General features: G+C 37.2%; 1 protein-coding gene across 1 annotated transcript in view; it reads right to left on the reverse strand.

The window, feature by feature from the left end:
* The window catches only part of ARFRP1 (ADP ribosylation factor related protein 1), a 152,263-nt gene extending 136,253 nt beyond the window's left edge, over positions 1-16,010 (reverse strand). Inside the window, exon 1 of the mRNA XM_053702203.1 lies at positions 15,991-16,010. The gene's annotated coding sequence lies outside the window, so the exon portion shown is untranslated. The remainder of the gene's footprint in view (positions 1-15,990) is intronic.
* Positions 16,011-16,402: the final 392 nt, after the last annotated feature.

Raw genomic sequence — 16,402 nt, forward strand, 5'->3', positions numbered from 1 at the left:
GGCCGTGAGTCTGCAGGGGGCGGCGTTGCACCAGCAGCTTTTGTGAGCTGCTGGTGCAATGCTGAATACGGAGAGCGTATTGCTCTCCGCATTCAGCGAGGTCTTGCGGACCTGCCCACTGCCAAAGAAAATCCTGTATAAAGGATTTTAAAAATGTCCCCATCTACTGCATATGACATATTCTTCTAAAGAGCAAGTCTCCAAGACCTAGAAGACAAAAGAACTTACTCTACTGAAGAGATTGACGTGGACTCAGCTAAACCCAAATCCTTGCTTGCAGGGAAAAGTATCCGAAAAAGGGATTAATTTCTTCAAACACCAAACTTCACCTCCACCATTGACAGAGGCAAAGAGAATGCCTGGGGATTATGGGTAGGGGAGTGACACTTAACAGCTTTGCTTTGGTGCTTTTTGCCTCCTCCTGCTGGCCAGGAGTGATATTCCCACTAGTAATTGAATGACGTTAAGGACTCTCCATATCTTAGTAAGAAATGTTCTATACTGCTCAATAGTTATGTTGCAAACCTAAAAATTTGAACCGGGCGAACCCTTATAGACTTCAATGGGCAGGCGAATTTTAAAACCCACAGGGACTCTTTCTGGCCACAATAGTGATGGGAAAGTTGTTTCAAGGGGACTAACACCTGGACTGTGGCGTGCCGGAGGGGGATCCATGGCAAAACTCCCATGGAAAATTACATAGTTGATGCAGAGTCTGGTTTTAATCCATAAAGGGCATAAATCGCCTAACATTCCTAAATTGTTTGGAATAACGTGCTTTAACACATCAGGTATGATGTTGTATCGATCAGGCAGTGTAAGGGTTACGCCCGCTTCACAGTGACAGACCAAACTCCTGCAGCGGGTACAACATCATCATCATCACACCGTACGTCCATGTGTGTAATGCTGCCTGACTGAGACATATCCCTGTTATCTACATCCTCTGGCAATAATGGTTGCGCATCACTCATTTCTTCCAACTGATGTGTAAATAACTCCTCTGACAGATCAAGTGAAGCAGCTGTGGTGCTAGTGTTGATGGTGGCGGCAGGCGGGCGAGTGGTAACTTGAGAGGTGCTGCCCGAATATAAGCTGGAGGAGGATGGTGCGTCAAGGTTCGGAGCGGAAGCTATAGAAGATTGGGTGTCCTGTGTTAAAAAGTCAACTATGTCCTCAGAACTTTTCGAGTTCATGGTACGTGACCTCTGAACACTGGGCAATATTCTAGGGCCAAAGGGAATCACAGCACCACAACCACGACGGCACCTGCGGGGTGGCCTGCCTCTGCCTGTCTTTTTATTTTTAAATGTACACTTACACTACTATTAAACAAGATATGAGTGGTGCCACTGGGCAAGTGGGCACAGTATACGCTGTGAGACTGACATAAAAAAGCAGAATGATGTTTCACAGTCCAAAAAGTTTTTATTTTTTTTAAATGTACACTTACACTACTATTAAACAAGATATGAGTGGTGGCACTGGGCAAGTGGGCACAGTATACGCTGTGAGCCTGACACAAAAAAGCAGACTGATGTTTCACAGTCCAAAAATTAATTATTTTTTTTTAAATGTACACTTACACTACTATTAAACGAGATATGAGTGGTGGCACTGGGCAAGTGGGCACAGTATACGCTGTGAGCCTGACACAAAAAAGCAGACTGATGTTTCACAGTCCAAAAAGTTGTTTTTTTTTTAAATGTACACTTACACTACTATTAAACAAGATATGAGTGGTGGCAATGGGCAAGTGGGCACAGTATACGCTGTGAGCCTGGCACACACGCTGGCAGGCAGGCGACTGCAATTAGATTACACTAGCAGACTGATGTTTAACAGTCAAAAAAGTTTTTTTTTTTTTAAATTTACACTACTGTTACACCAGATATGAGTGGTGGCACTGGGCAAGTGGGCCTTGCACACACGCTGGCAGGCAGGCAACTGCAATTAGATTACACAAGCAGACTGATGTTTCACATTCAAAAATATATATTTTTTAATTTACTCTACTGTTACACCAGATATGAGTGGTGGCACTGGGCAAGTGGGCACAGTATACTCTGTGAGCCTGACACAAAAAAGCAGACTGATGTTTCACAGTCCAAAAAGTTTTTTTTTTAAAATGTACACTTACACTACTATTAAACAAGATATGAGTGGTGGCACTGGGCAAATGGGCACAGTATACGCTGTGAGCCTGGCACACACGCTGGCAGGCAGGCAACTGCAATTAGATTACACAAGCAGATTGATGTTTCACAGTCAAAAAAGTTTTTTTTTTTTTAAATTTACACTACTGTTACACCAGATATGAGTGGTGGCACTGGGCAAGTGGGCACAGTATACGCTGTGAGCCTGGCACACATGCTGGCAGGCAGGCAACTGCAATTAGATTACACTAGCAGACTGATGTTTCACAGTCAAAAAAGTTTAGTTTTTTTTAAATTTACACTACTGTTACACCAGATATGAGTGGTGGCACTGGGCAAGTGGGCCTGGCACACACGCTGGCAGGCAACTGCAATTAGATTACACTAGCAGACTGATGTTTCACAGTCAAAAAAGTTTTTTTTTTTTAAATTTACACTACCGTTACACCAGATATGAGTGGTGGCACTGGGCAAGTGGGCCTGGCACACACGCTGGCAGGCAACTGCAATTAGATTACACTAGCAGACGGATGTTTCACAGTCAAAAAAGTTTTTTTTTTTTAAATTTACACTACTGTTACACCAGATATGAGTGGTGGCACTGGGCAAGTGGGCACAGTATACGCTGTGAGCCTGGCACACATGCTGGCAGGCAGGCAACTGCAATTAGATTACACTAGCAGACTGATGTTTCACAGTCAAAAAAGTTTAGTTTTTTTTAAATTTACACTACTGTTACACCAGATATGAGTGGTGGCACTGGGCAAGTGGGCCTGGCACACACGCTGGCAGGCAACTGCAATTAGATTACACTAGCAGACTGATGTTTCACAGTCAAAAAAGTTTTTTTTTTTTAAATTTACACTACCGTTACACCAGATATGAGTGGTGGCACTGGGCAAGTGGGCCTGGCACACACGCTGGCAGGCAACTGCAATTAGATTACACTAGCAGACGGATGTTTCACAGTCAAAAAAGTTTTTTTTTAATAATTTACACTACTGTTACACCAGATATGAGTGGTGGCACTGGGCAAGTGGCTTGGCAGGCAGGCAACTGCAATTAGATTACACAGGGAAAAAAAAAAAAAAAACAGACTAATGTTCTAGCCCTAAAAAGGGCTTTTGGGGTGCTGTCCTTACAGCAGAGATCAGTTGAGTCCTTCAGGACCGTAGTGGACACTGAATACACTAGCCTAGCTATCAATTTCCCTATTAAATCAGCAGCAGCTACACTGTCCCTCCTCTCACTAAGAATGCAGCTTCCAAATGAATCTAAAATGGATGCTGTCCAGGAGGTGGGAGGGTCTGGGAGGGAGGGTCTGCCGCTGATTGGCTGTAATGTGTCTGCTGACTGTGAGGTAGAGGGTCAAAGTTTACTCAATGATGACAAATAGGGGGCGGATCGAACATCGCATATGTTCGCCCGCCGCGGCGAACGCGAACATGCTATGTTCGCCGGGAACTATTCGCGACATCACTACTGCTCAATACAAGTTTTGGTATCGGTAGAAGAGTGTACTAATATTGCTTTAATATTCTTATATTACATTGCTGAGTTTTAGAATTTCTCAAGTGCCTAATTTTGCTAAATTACTTTGGTTATTTTTACCATATATGGGTTACAGTCTGTTTTAAATTTATAACCTTCTTTTAGAATCCTCCCAGGTTTCATCACTGCAAGCGCAAAGGGTGCTTTGGAGAAGTAAGCAAAAAGTATGTATTTTCTTACAGCAGCAACTTGAGCCTATTTATTAGAAATTATTTTTAAATTGAATGCCTACCCGGGTTATGTAACATAAAGTAGGAAGAGTTAAAAATATATAAATGTAAAATCCTCCCAGGTTTCTCACAACTGTTCCATATTCAAAATAGGACATCTCTCCTAACACTGACTGTGCTGGCTTGTTTTGTTACTGGTAGCATAGGAATATGTGATGTCACATAGGATCTCCTCTGCTCCCACAGAGGCTGCTGCTTGCCCAGTCATTATGAGTGGATTTCCAGCCTCCAGGTTAAATTTTAAAAGACCTTTATTTCTTTATCACAGGGTCCATAAAGCAAACAACAACTTTCAAACCACACACTGGTTCTTAGTCATGTCTAATTTGTCTGTGTACAGGTGTGCCTTTTATACCTGACAAAAAAAACAGTCAATCTATACAATATTGCCATCTTGTGGCCATTAGTTAAAATTACATGTATAACATATAACTTAAGAAAAGAAGTTTATTTCTTAACTTTTATCTTTCTTGGTATATTTCACATGTATATATTAAAATAATAATAAAAAAATTTAAAAACAACAAACCTATACATGTCCCTAATATCAAAATCTAAACACAACAAATACAGCTATTATTTGAATTTTCCAGGTATCTATTTATCATAGGAACAAAGACCAATCAAAATCTTTATTGAGACCATTGGGTTCTAGAGTATTTAGTTTGTTAATCCAAAACATTTATTTTTTTAAATTTGTTCTCTGTCACCTCCTCTCCTTGGTTTATCTATCTGATCTATTACCTGAAATCGTAGTTGGCTTATATTGTGACCCATGGCGAGGAAGTGACAGGAAACAGGGGCATCCCTATTGTTCATCCTAATATTGGATTTGTGTTCTGTAATTCTTGTCCTGACCTCCCTGCTCGTTTCTCCAATATAAATTCTGGCACATGGACATTTGATTATGTATACAGTATATGTGCTTCTACATGTTAAATATTTTTTCATTGGATATTGAGTTCCATTTGTTGGGTGAAAAAAATGTTTGTCTCTAATTATGGAGCTACAGTGGCTACAATGTAAACATGGGTAACAACCAACATTGTCAGATCCTATTTTAGTTTGTTGTATCTTTTTTGTACTCCCTATGTCGGCTCGCACCAAATGATCTCTTAATTATTTTTTTTCTTTTATAAGCTACCATTGGAATGTTTTTAAATTCTTCAACCCAAGGGTTGCAATCTTTCAAAATATACCAATATTTGTTTATAATGCGTGATATTTTGGGACCTAGAGTATTATATTGGGTTACAAATATCATTCTGTCTTTTTGTTTTGTCTTTTCACTTCTTGTCTATTCTTCTTGACAAGTTCCAGTTCTTCTTTAATTAATTTATCAGGGTAACCCCTCTTTTTAAACTTATCTGCCATTTCATTTAATCTTAGGTTACATTTGTCTCTATCTGATACAATTCTACTGACTCTTAGAAATTGGCTTTTCGGTATAGCCCTCAATGTGTTGTCTGGATGAAAGCTGTCAAATTGCAATATTTTATTTTTGTCTGTAGGTTTGGTGTACAAGTCTGTTTTAAGAAAACCTTTTTCTACATAGACAAGTGTCCAGAAATTCTACACCTATTTCATTAATTTTTAGTGTGAATTTAAGCCCTGTAACAGAAGAATTAAGGTGTTCCACAAATGGCAATAGGCTTCCAACGTCGCCCAACCATATGCCAAATATATCATCTATAAATCTCCACCAGGCGGCGCCATGTTGCAAAAATAAATTATGTGGATATACAAATCTTTCCTCTATATGAGACATGTATATATTGGCATAGGTTGGAGCGACGTTGGAGCCCATTGCAGTTCCTTGTTTTTGCAGATAGAACTTATCTTGAAAAAGAAAATAGTTTTGGTATAAAATAAGTGATAACAAATCTATTAAAAATTGAATTTCTCCTTGACTATATTTGTTGTCTATTTCTAATGTATTTCTCACTGCTGAAATTCCACTAGTATGTTTGATAGAAGTGCAAAGACTAGTCATGTCTAGTGTATACAAAATACATTTATTTCCAATATATCCTATGTCCCTTAATGTGTTCAAAAAATAATTTGTGTCTTTTATGTATGAAGATGTATTGGGCAAGTATGGTTGGAGTACTTTGTCCAAAAATATGGATATTTTAGAGAATACAGAATTAACCCCTGCCAGTATGGGGTGGCCTGGTGGGTGATGTTGATCTTTGTGGATTTTAGGTGTTATATATAATACTGGTCTTACTGGATGAGCTTCAATTAAGGATTCCAAAGCAAGCAAAATTCTGAGCACTCAGGGGCAATATTTAAAAGCAAAAAAATCTTTATTGAAGAAAAGATAAAAGCTGCATATTACTGCAGGTAGACAAGGACAGCAATCCTGACGCGTTTCGCGCCCCCTAGTGGCGCTTAGTCATAGGAATGATAGCTGAGGGTGCCAGCAGTGTAATTAAGTACAGCACTGTAAGATGAGACTGGCACAGGGCAATGCCTTCCTAGGCTTTGGTGCAAATTGGTCAAGCTGTCTTGTATGCTTTTAAACATTCAATAAAGAAGATTCCTTTTATTACATTGGTGCTGTGGACAGTTTTGTTTGTTAGCAGTGTAATTAAGGGTGCAAGGAACCAATCACTGACCAGAATAGGCTGTAATTGTACCCCGCCCGAAAAAAAGGCACTGACAGCACCCTGAAAGGTATTTTAAAAACAAAATCAATGCAATAAAAATGAAGGTACAAAAAATCCTTGTATGCATACTAACAGGCTGATTAAAGTTGAACACATATAAATGAAAAGTGTATTTGATTAAAGTTGAACACATGTAAGTGGAGAATATATTTGATTCTTTATGTATGTATATGTCCTATTGAATTGCCTAAAAAGATTTGTCTTAAAGTGTGCCTGATTTGTAAAGTAAAGAAAACAAATCCATAGCTTTAAATATTAAACAGTGTGCCTAGGACGATATGTATCTAATACTGTTAATCAAACGGGAATACTGGCAAATCTAGGACAAATAATGATAATTGTTCATACTCAAATATGTGTTAGATAGGCTGATGTTATTTTTCAGTATTAAACTGTTTGCAATCATAAAAGCAGAAAAAAATAATATGTATAGAAAAAGTATAAAAAGATTGTATAATCAATTAGTGAGCTATGAAATGTTGCTTTATCTGAGATGCAAACAGTATGAAAAATAACATTTGGAAAAAATGTGAAAAGAGAAAGGAATACAAAAAAGGAATACAACAATATGGCAAAGGAATATTTTAATCTATGAAATAGGAGATGTCCCATTCTAGATTAATACCTTTGGGATATCTAGTATCCAGCTTCAAAATCCAGAAAAGCTCCCTTTTGGTAAGCAGTTTATATCTATCTCCTCCTCTGGTAGGCTTATGTACCACTTCAATGATCTGCGCTCCAAAACTGGGAGCACCAGTTAGGTGCAGGCCATTGAAGTGCTTAGCTACTGCAGAATTTTTGTTGAAATTGTCAACATCTTTCAGGTGCTCCCTAACCCTATCTCTAAATTCTCGGGAGGTTTGACCTACATACTGCTGTTTGCAATGATTGCAATTGAGCACATAAACTACCCATTTGGTTCTGCAGGTGGCATAGAAATGGATTTCAAATGTTTTAAGTGTACTGTTGGAATAAAAGTTGTTGCCAGTAATAATTGATTTACAGGCTTTACAGTTGAAATTGTGACACTTGAAGTTGCCCTTTCTATTGCCATGTAATAGAATTGGAATGTGATGTTTGTATCATACTTGGAGCAAGTTTAGAACCTAGAGTTTCCGGCTTTCTTGAAACAAATTTAAAGTTTATGACTGAATTTGACAATAAGGGATCATTATGTAATAATGGAGTATGTTTCTTGAGTATGTTAACTATTTCATTGTATTGATTGGAATAGGGAGTACTAAAGACTACAGAATTCTCTGAAAAGACTTTTTGTGTTCTTTTGGATTTGTTTGCATATTCGATATTGGCTTCATGTTGAGCTTTTTTCAGGAGATTTAAATCATATCCCCTAGCTAACAGTCTTTTTTTAAGTTAATTCGATTGTCTATGATTAAATTGACTCTTTGGAATTGACTTGAGGAGGTGGGGTGGATGTGCTGACTGGGCATGTAGAATGGTATTGCCTGCAGTCGGTTTTCTATATGTGCTGGATATTATGGAGCCATCCTCCACGACTCCCTCAAGTGTAAGATCCAAAAAGTTAACTGTTGTAGAATTCGATTCACCTGTAAATTTTAATATATTATTGTTTGCATTTAAGTACTCTAGAAAATCTATGAGTGAAAAATCCCTTTCCTCCCTGTTCTCAATAATAAAAATCATATCATCAATAAATCTGTTGTAAAAGATGATATCCTGAATATAGTTATTTTGATAAGAGTAGATTTGTTGGAGTTCCCACCAACCCACATATAAATTGGCATAAGAGGGGGCAAACTTCGCCCCCATAGCCGTTCCGCAAAGTTGGAGATAGAACTCTTTATCAAAGATAAAATAATTGTGAGTTAGTAGGAACTCCAAGCAATCACAAACAAAAATCTTTTCTTCTTGTCTGTAGGTTGTATCTCTGTCCATAAACCAATTCACTGCTCTAACTCCCTGATCATGGGGGATGCATGAATACAAAGATTCAATGTCTATAACCACCCAGTTAAAGGTGTGTTTCCATGTGATATTTTTTAGGTTATCTAATAAGTGACTGGAGTCCCTAAGATAACTATACAAGTTCAATTAAGGATTCTTTGGCTGAAATAATACCCATTTTAACTGCATAACCTGTTAGATGTTCAATTTTTTTACCTATCTGAATAGTGGGATCTCCCAATAAGGGCTCATACACTTGTGCATCATCAAGTTGTCTCTCTATCTCCTTAATCTAATCTAGATTTATTAAGTAAAACTACAGCACCACCCTTGTCCGCCTCCTTTATTATGATCTCTTTATTGTTTTTAATTTTAGTAATTGTGTCTTGTTCCTTTTTACTGGCTTGTACTAATTTCCTCTTTCTATTTCTTCTTAATAGGCTGTCTACCTCCTTGTTGACTAATTTTGCAAATGTTGCAACACTATGCTGTGTAGGTGGTGTAAATTTGCTTTTGACTTTTATACCATATTGTTTTGGGTCATTAAACCTAATTTTCCAATTGGTATCATCTGCATTTGCTATATTAGTTGTTGTTATATTATTCAATGTAGAAAAGTGAACTTTCAATTTTAATTTTCTAAAGAATCTCTCTAGGTCTTGTATGATGAAATCCTCATGTGTATTTATTAAACAAAAATGATAAACCTTGGTTTAAAATAGTGTATTCGGTGTCTGTTAAAAACATGATTAGAAATATTGTGTACCAAATTCGTATCAGTGCCTTTATAATTAGTGTTATTACAGTTAGAGTCTATTTCAGTGCTTTTAATAAAGTGCAAGTTATCTCTTAAAGTGTCCGTGCTCATATTTTTATCCCCTTTTGTATGCAATCATTGGGGATCTGAGATAGAAGACAGCCCAAACCACCCCCCTGTATTCCTGGCCGGTAACAGGATACACCGGCTTCAGGTGACAGGGATGGCTGGGTGACCCTGTTTAAATCTCATGCAATTTATATGGAAGCGTAGGAGCAATATAATATATTAAAAACAAAAGCCAAACTAAATGCTGTTTAAGCTAGGTTTAGCACACAAACGCGTTTCGGCCGAGTAGCGGCCTTTCTCAATTTGTTTACAGAAAAATGACAAGCCGAGTGTAGAGCTGAGCGCGCTTTAAATATCCCAGTAATGTGTGTATGTGGCCAATGGGATCACGGTTATCACACATGCCCATCTTTAGGCCAATCACCAGTGCCATTACGCCAGAGCACATTCTGTTGATAGCTGGTTCCAGATTGGCTGTGAGTACACCGTTATTATCCAATCAGAATTTACCTGCATAACATATGTTACTCTCCATGACACTGTCCTACAGATTAAACTGGTAATATTGCGGTTGCTCTCATCACTCATCTACTCCCCCAATACTAGCGTGCACTCTGAAGTAATTAAATACTTATACTGGTATCGCATACAGAACGAATACAGTTGTTAAAAACTGACTATATTAGCTCGTTCAGCAATCTGTCCCGTTCTACTCAACACCATATTTTCATCATCCCTGTTAGCAAGTTGCAACTTAAAGGAACAGTACACCTAATAAATCACTAATGTGAATCAGACAATGTAATCTTGACTGTAATTTAAAAAAGCACCATTTACATAGACGTTGTGGAGATAATGTCTTAACATACACAGTGTATATGATTATTTAAATTATGAAGAGGCAATGAGTTTTAAGTGTTCTTTGCTTAAAGTGTTAGTTGTGTTAATGATTTAAAGCACCTTTCAAGCCCCCTGACCAATAATTTTAGTTCATACTGGAGTAGGCTGGATATTACATTTTTCACAACATTGGATGAGTCTCATAAATCCATGTATTGTATAGATGATTCCGAATATCAAGCTAAGTTATACCTAGTTCATACACACCTCATACCTCACATAGTTAAAGGTATATTATTCTAATCCAAAGTTGCATATTTTCACCGTCCCTGTTAGTGAGTGACAACTTAAAGGAATAGTACACCTAATAATATACTGATGTAAGTTAGACAATGTTAATGTTAACTGTAATTTAAAAACACCACTTACATAGACGTTGGGAAGATAATGTGGTAACTTACATAATGTGTACAATTATTTGGATCATGAAGAGGCAGTGTCTTTCATGTGTTCTTTGCTTAAGGTATTTGTTATATTAATAACTTAGAACACCTTTCATGTCCCTTGATCAATAATTTGGTTTTAATTCATACTAAAGTTAGTTGAGTTTTACATATTTTACAACATGGAATAAGTCTCATGAATCCATGTATTATATAGGTGATTCAAATTATCAAGCTAAATTATACCATGGTGCTTTCTATACTAGTTCATGTACACTTCATACCTCACATAGTTCAAGGTGTAAATAGCACACACAAAGTGGAACTCCAGCACTCCAATAATAGAAAAAGGCAATTTATTAAGCAATGTTTCGGGGTCACAGCCCCTTCCTCATGCTAGCATGAAACGTTGCTTAATAAATTGCCTTTTTCTATTATTGGAGTGCTGGAGTTCCACTTTGTGTGTGCTATTTGCAGATTGTTGGGGGGCTGTGGCAGTGCCCCTGTTCTCCTGTGCACCCAGACCTCTGTGCTGTGCTCACTTTTGGACTGTATAGTTCAAGGTGTACTAATCTAATCCAAAGTTGCTTCTAAATGGAGATTCTGGGTGCACGTCAAGAAAGGGGGGAATTGTTGAAACTCTTAAAGTGGTACATTATTATTTACAATTTTTATCAGATTTCACAGGAACACCCAAAAATTATTATTCTCATTCATGCCCTGGGGCATTACACAGTTCAGGTTAAATATCCATTTTGCTTCCTTTTTTAATAAAGCTTGTTCTATATCTCCTCCACGGATGCCTGGACGTAGGCTTTCTAATCCCCAGCATCTAAATGTACTAGTTTTACCCTTGTGATTGTGTAAAAAATGTCTGGCAACGCTTGTGATTTGTTTACAATTTTCAATATCTTTAGCAGCATTTTGAATGTTGCTAAGATGTTCAGTCATCCTCTTTCCCATTGGTCTTGTAGTCATTCCTACATATAATAAATTGCAACTGCAGGTTAAACAGTATATCACATTAGAGGTTTTACAAGTTATATGGCTCTGGATGGTCCATTGCTTATTGAATCTATCCATTATTACTTTCTTTTTAACCATATGTGTGCATATTTTACAATTTCCACAGGCTATTGAGCCTTTGTATAGAGGGGGCTTTTTGGCATTTCTATCGAAATGGCTTTTGGTTAACTGATCATTAAGGTTGCCAGCTTGTCTGTAAGTGAATTGGGGTTTTATAGGGATTATAGAACTTAACTGGTCATCAGATTTTAAGATATGCCAGTGTTTTAGTAATATGTTGGGTACTTGATTGCTCTGACTGGAATATGTTGAGATAAATCTCAAAGGATTGAGATTTTCCTCTGACTTTTTGGGTTCTAATAGTTCCTGTCTATTCTTATTTATGGCTCGCTGATAAGCTCTCTTCAGAGATTTTCTAGAATACCCTCGTAGTAGCAATCTGTCTCTTAGTTCATTTGCTGCTTTTTGGAATGATTCTAAGGATGAACTATTCCTGCGAATCCTTAGGTATTCACCTATTGGCAGGCTTTTTATTGTATTGGGATGATGAAAGCTCTGCGCATGTAGGATATTATTTGTTGCAGTGGGTTTCCTAAAGGAATCTGTTTCTAAGTGGTCATTCACTTTCTTTATAATTAAATCCAGGGACTCCACCTTATAGTCATCCTGTGTCATAGTTAGAAATAAACCAAAAGGATTATTGTTCAGTAGCGAAATTAACTCATTGAGTACTTCTGTTGGTCCCTCCCACACATAGAATATATCATCAATATACCTGGACCAGTGGGTGATGTATTTAGTATATTGTTGGAGATTACTGTTAAATACTACAGTTTCCTCCCACCAGCCCAGGTATATATTTGCATATGTTGTCATTATAAAAATTGAACATTCCTATGTTCCATTGTCTTTTAATCTGACGTTTGCGAATACGTTTGAGATTTTTAAGAGATAATAACCATTCCCCCAAATGAACATTATCTATAGTACTTTTACTTTGCAAGTCAACTGTCAATTTTTTAATGTCTTCAGACCACTGGAGCATTTCTGCTTCTAAATTAAAGGCTGCCATTATGTTATATATATAATGATTACAGTTAAATGGTCACGTGCACAATAATAAGAAGAAAAGATGCTAGGGGCGCCAGATTAAGGGTTAATAATATTTAACTAGTGTTTGCGATGCGGGAGTGAGGTGGTTTAGGGGTTAATATATTTATTATAGTGGCGGCGGCGTTGGGGGCGGCAGATTAGGGGTTAATAACATTATGTAGGTGTCGCCGATGTTGGGGGCAGCAGATTAGGGGTTAACATTATGTAGGTGTCGGCGATGTTGGGGTCAGCATAATAGGGGTTAATAAGTATAATGTAGGTGTCGGCAATGTTGGGGGCAGCAGATTAGGGGTTAATAAATATAATGTAGGTGTCGGCGATGTCGGGGGCAGCAGATTAGGGGTTAATAAGTGTAAGATTAAGGGTGTTTAGACTCGGGGTTCATGTTAGGGTGTTAGGTGTAAACATAAATTTAGTTTCCCCATAGGAATCAATGGGGCTGCGTTACGGTGCTTTACGCTGCTTTATTGCAGGTGTTAGGCTTTTTTTCAGCCGGCTCTCCCCATTGATGTCTATCGAGCACGTACCTTCAGCTCACCGCTGACTTAAGCAGCGCTGGTATTGGAGTGCAGTATGGAGCACAATTTTGCTCTACGCTCACTTCTTGCCTAATAACGCCGGGTTTAGGAAAACCTGTAATACCAGCGCTGTAGGTAAGTGAGCGGTGACAATAACGTGCAAGTTAGCACCGCACCCCTCATAACGCAAAACTCGTAATCTAGCTGAGTGTTTGCTCTGCTAAAAAACAGGGTATGATATGTTTAGGTAATCTTATAAAGCACAGACACTGTCATTTAAATGTGCTAAATGCAAAAAAACCTAAAATGCCTTTAGCTCAGGGAGCTTAATATGGCTCAGCAACAAAGTGGTTAACCCCTTCACGCCGTTAGGAAGTTCCATGCTGTCCTAACAGCGCTGGGCTTTAACGCCGTTAGGACGCCATGTAATGTTCTACCAAATACGTTGTCCTGCAGCTTCCCCCTGTGACGTAGGCAAGGAACGGTCTGGGGGGCACACCTAGCAGCGCCCCCCATGATCTGATATCGGCCTTGAAATCATAACGATTGTGTGATTTCATTTTTACTCATAGTGTTTGAATCGGAACATTGTTCTGATGTGGACACTTTTATAATGGCACAAAGACGTTAAATGCTTGTTACACTCGTATTACAAGTGGAAAGTAAAAGGTTATCGTGCGCTAACCCGATGCACACAAAAAAGAGTCGAACTAAGAATATTGTGCTTGCGATAACCTATTTCCCCATAGAAGTCAATGGAGAAAAAAAAATAACACCCCACTCTCGCGCTAACCTGAACCAACATTTCAAGTGTGCTAACCCGACATGAAAATATGAATATTTCACATTCCAATATTCTTCACTTAGCAGGATATGTTCTATATTCATAAATACAGATTTCTACATATATCTGATGGTATTTTGGAACAATATATACTGTATCTATACCTATATATCTATATGATTTATATATAGGTATAAATATTAACAGATATTTATAGGAAAATCTATTTAAAAATACTTAGAACATATTCCCCTATGTGGAGAACATAGGAATGTGAAATGTTTACAGTAAATGAATAGTTAAAAAAATTATTAAAAATTAATATTGCATAAATATGCTTTTACATTTTTTCACGTACTTGACTGCAAACGGCACCAATGCACTTACAGTATATATATGTCTATATGTGTGTACATGTCTGCAAAGAGCTCCAATGCACATATATATATATATATATATATATATATATATATATATATATATATATATGAAGTAAGTGAGTTGAATCCAGCACCATAGGTTTTAGTAAAGTTTCTTTCCCACCTGTGTGCACGTTACCAAGGAGTATCAGCCAAACTCCAGTGTATACAGTCCATGTAGAAAACAAGGTAACAGCACCACAGCACACAATCTTCTTTTAAAGGTGAAAAATCTTTATTTGAGGTTTAGCAACCAGTAAAAAGCGACGTTTCGGACCTACATAGTCCTTAATCATGCATGATTAAGGACTATGTAGGTCCGAAACGTCGCTTTTTACTGGTTGCTAAACCTCAAATAAAGATTTTTCACCTTTAAAAGAAGATTGTGTGCTGTGGTGCTGTTACCTTGTTTTCTACATGGACTATATATATATATATATATATATATATATATATATATATATATATATATATATGTGTCTATATGTGTGTACATATATATTTATGTCTTTATATGTGTATATATGTCTGCAAAGAGCTCCAATGCACTTACAGTATATATATATATATATATATATATATATATATATGTCTATATGTGTGTACATATATATTTATGTCTTTATATGTGTATATGTCTGTAAATATATATATATATATATATATATATATATACATACACACACACATATATATATATATATATATATATATATATATATATATATATATATATATATTGTGACAGAACACAGAATTGTGAGTGACCGGGTTTATATTTCTCCTACTATGTTGAAATGTGTATTTGATTTCTAAACCCCAGGGAAATGTTTTGTGTAGAATGTGGCTAGGAATGAAGCTGCTGTATTTTTGGGTCCCTGGGGTGGAACACTTATAGAAAAGTTCCAAGTAGGTGCACTCTCACAAACTCACTTTTTAATGCCATGGTGCTGAGACAGTAATCAATATCAATGTTGCAAAAACAGCACTCTCTGGTCTTAGCAGTAGTGAATAATTCCTTTAATCAATGACGTTTCGGGGAATACACCCCTTCATAAGACCAACAGTGTCAGTGCAAACAAAAACTTTAAATACACCAGTAGTCCCTCCCCCTAATCACAAAAAATGCAAAAGCAGGTAGTCATAGCAACAACACAAAATAACATCATAAGTGCATTTCATAAATAGAAATAACATATACATGTCTCATTGTTAACATCTATATGTGTAATGGGGTATATGTACAAAAAAACATGTGAACCATCTTAATGCTGTGTCTAAGCGTGTATCATGCAATCAGTCTAATTATACAAGGATCCTCTCAGGAACACATTCAGCTCCCTATTACTTACAAACATATCATTGCTTTTGTAAGTGCTACTTCTATCACACTACTCAATTGATCAGATGTTCTATTACACAGGGGATCATCTGTATCCTATTCACTCACCCATGTCTGCAATAATTTATCAGCTCTGTAACTTACGCTGTATGTGTGTCAATGTGTCCAAATGACAGCAACAGCTCCTTAGGTATGCATCATGATTCTATTTATTGATGAAACATCACAGATACAACAACGTTTCGGTCAGCAATAGACCTTAATCATGTTATACAATGAATATTCCTAGTCACATTTTATACCCTCCTCCAGGGGAGGGACCCATTACCTGTCCAGGTGATAAAACATTTTTCATATATTCACAAAACCTAAGCACCCCCTCTAGTGGACACAGGAATATACTTCTTTTTAACCCATTAGGACCTGAAAAACACATAGCCATAGTCATATAGAGTGTTAATATACATTCTAAAAAACTGTACTTGTTAAAAAAAATTCATATCAAGATAATCACAATAATAGTGTTATACCCTATCAGACATAGAAAACCACACTG

Source organism: Bombina bombina, chromosome 1 (genome assembly GCF_027579735.1).
Source record: "Bombina bombina isolate aBomBom1 chromosome 1, aBomBom1.pri, whole genome shotgun sequence".
Lineage (NCBI taxonomy): Eukaryota > Metazoa > Chordata > Amphibia > Anura > Bombinatoridae > Bombina > Bombina bombina.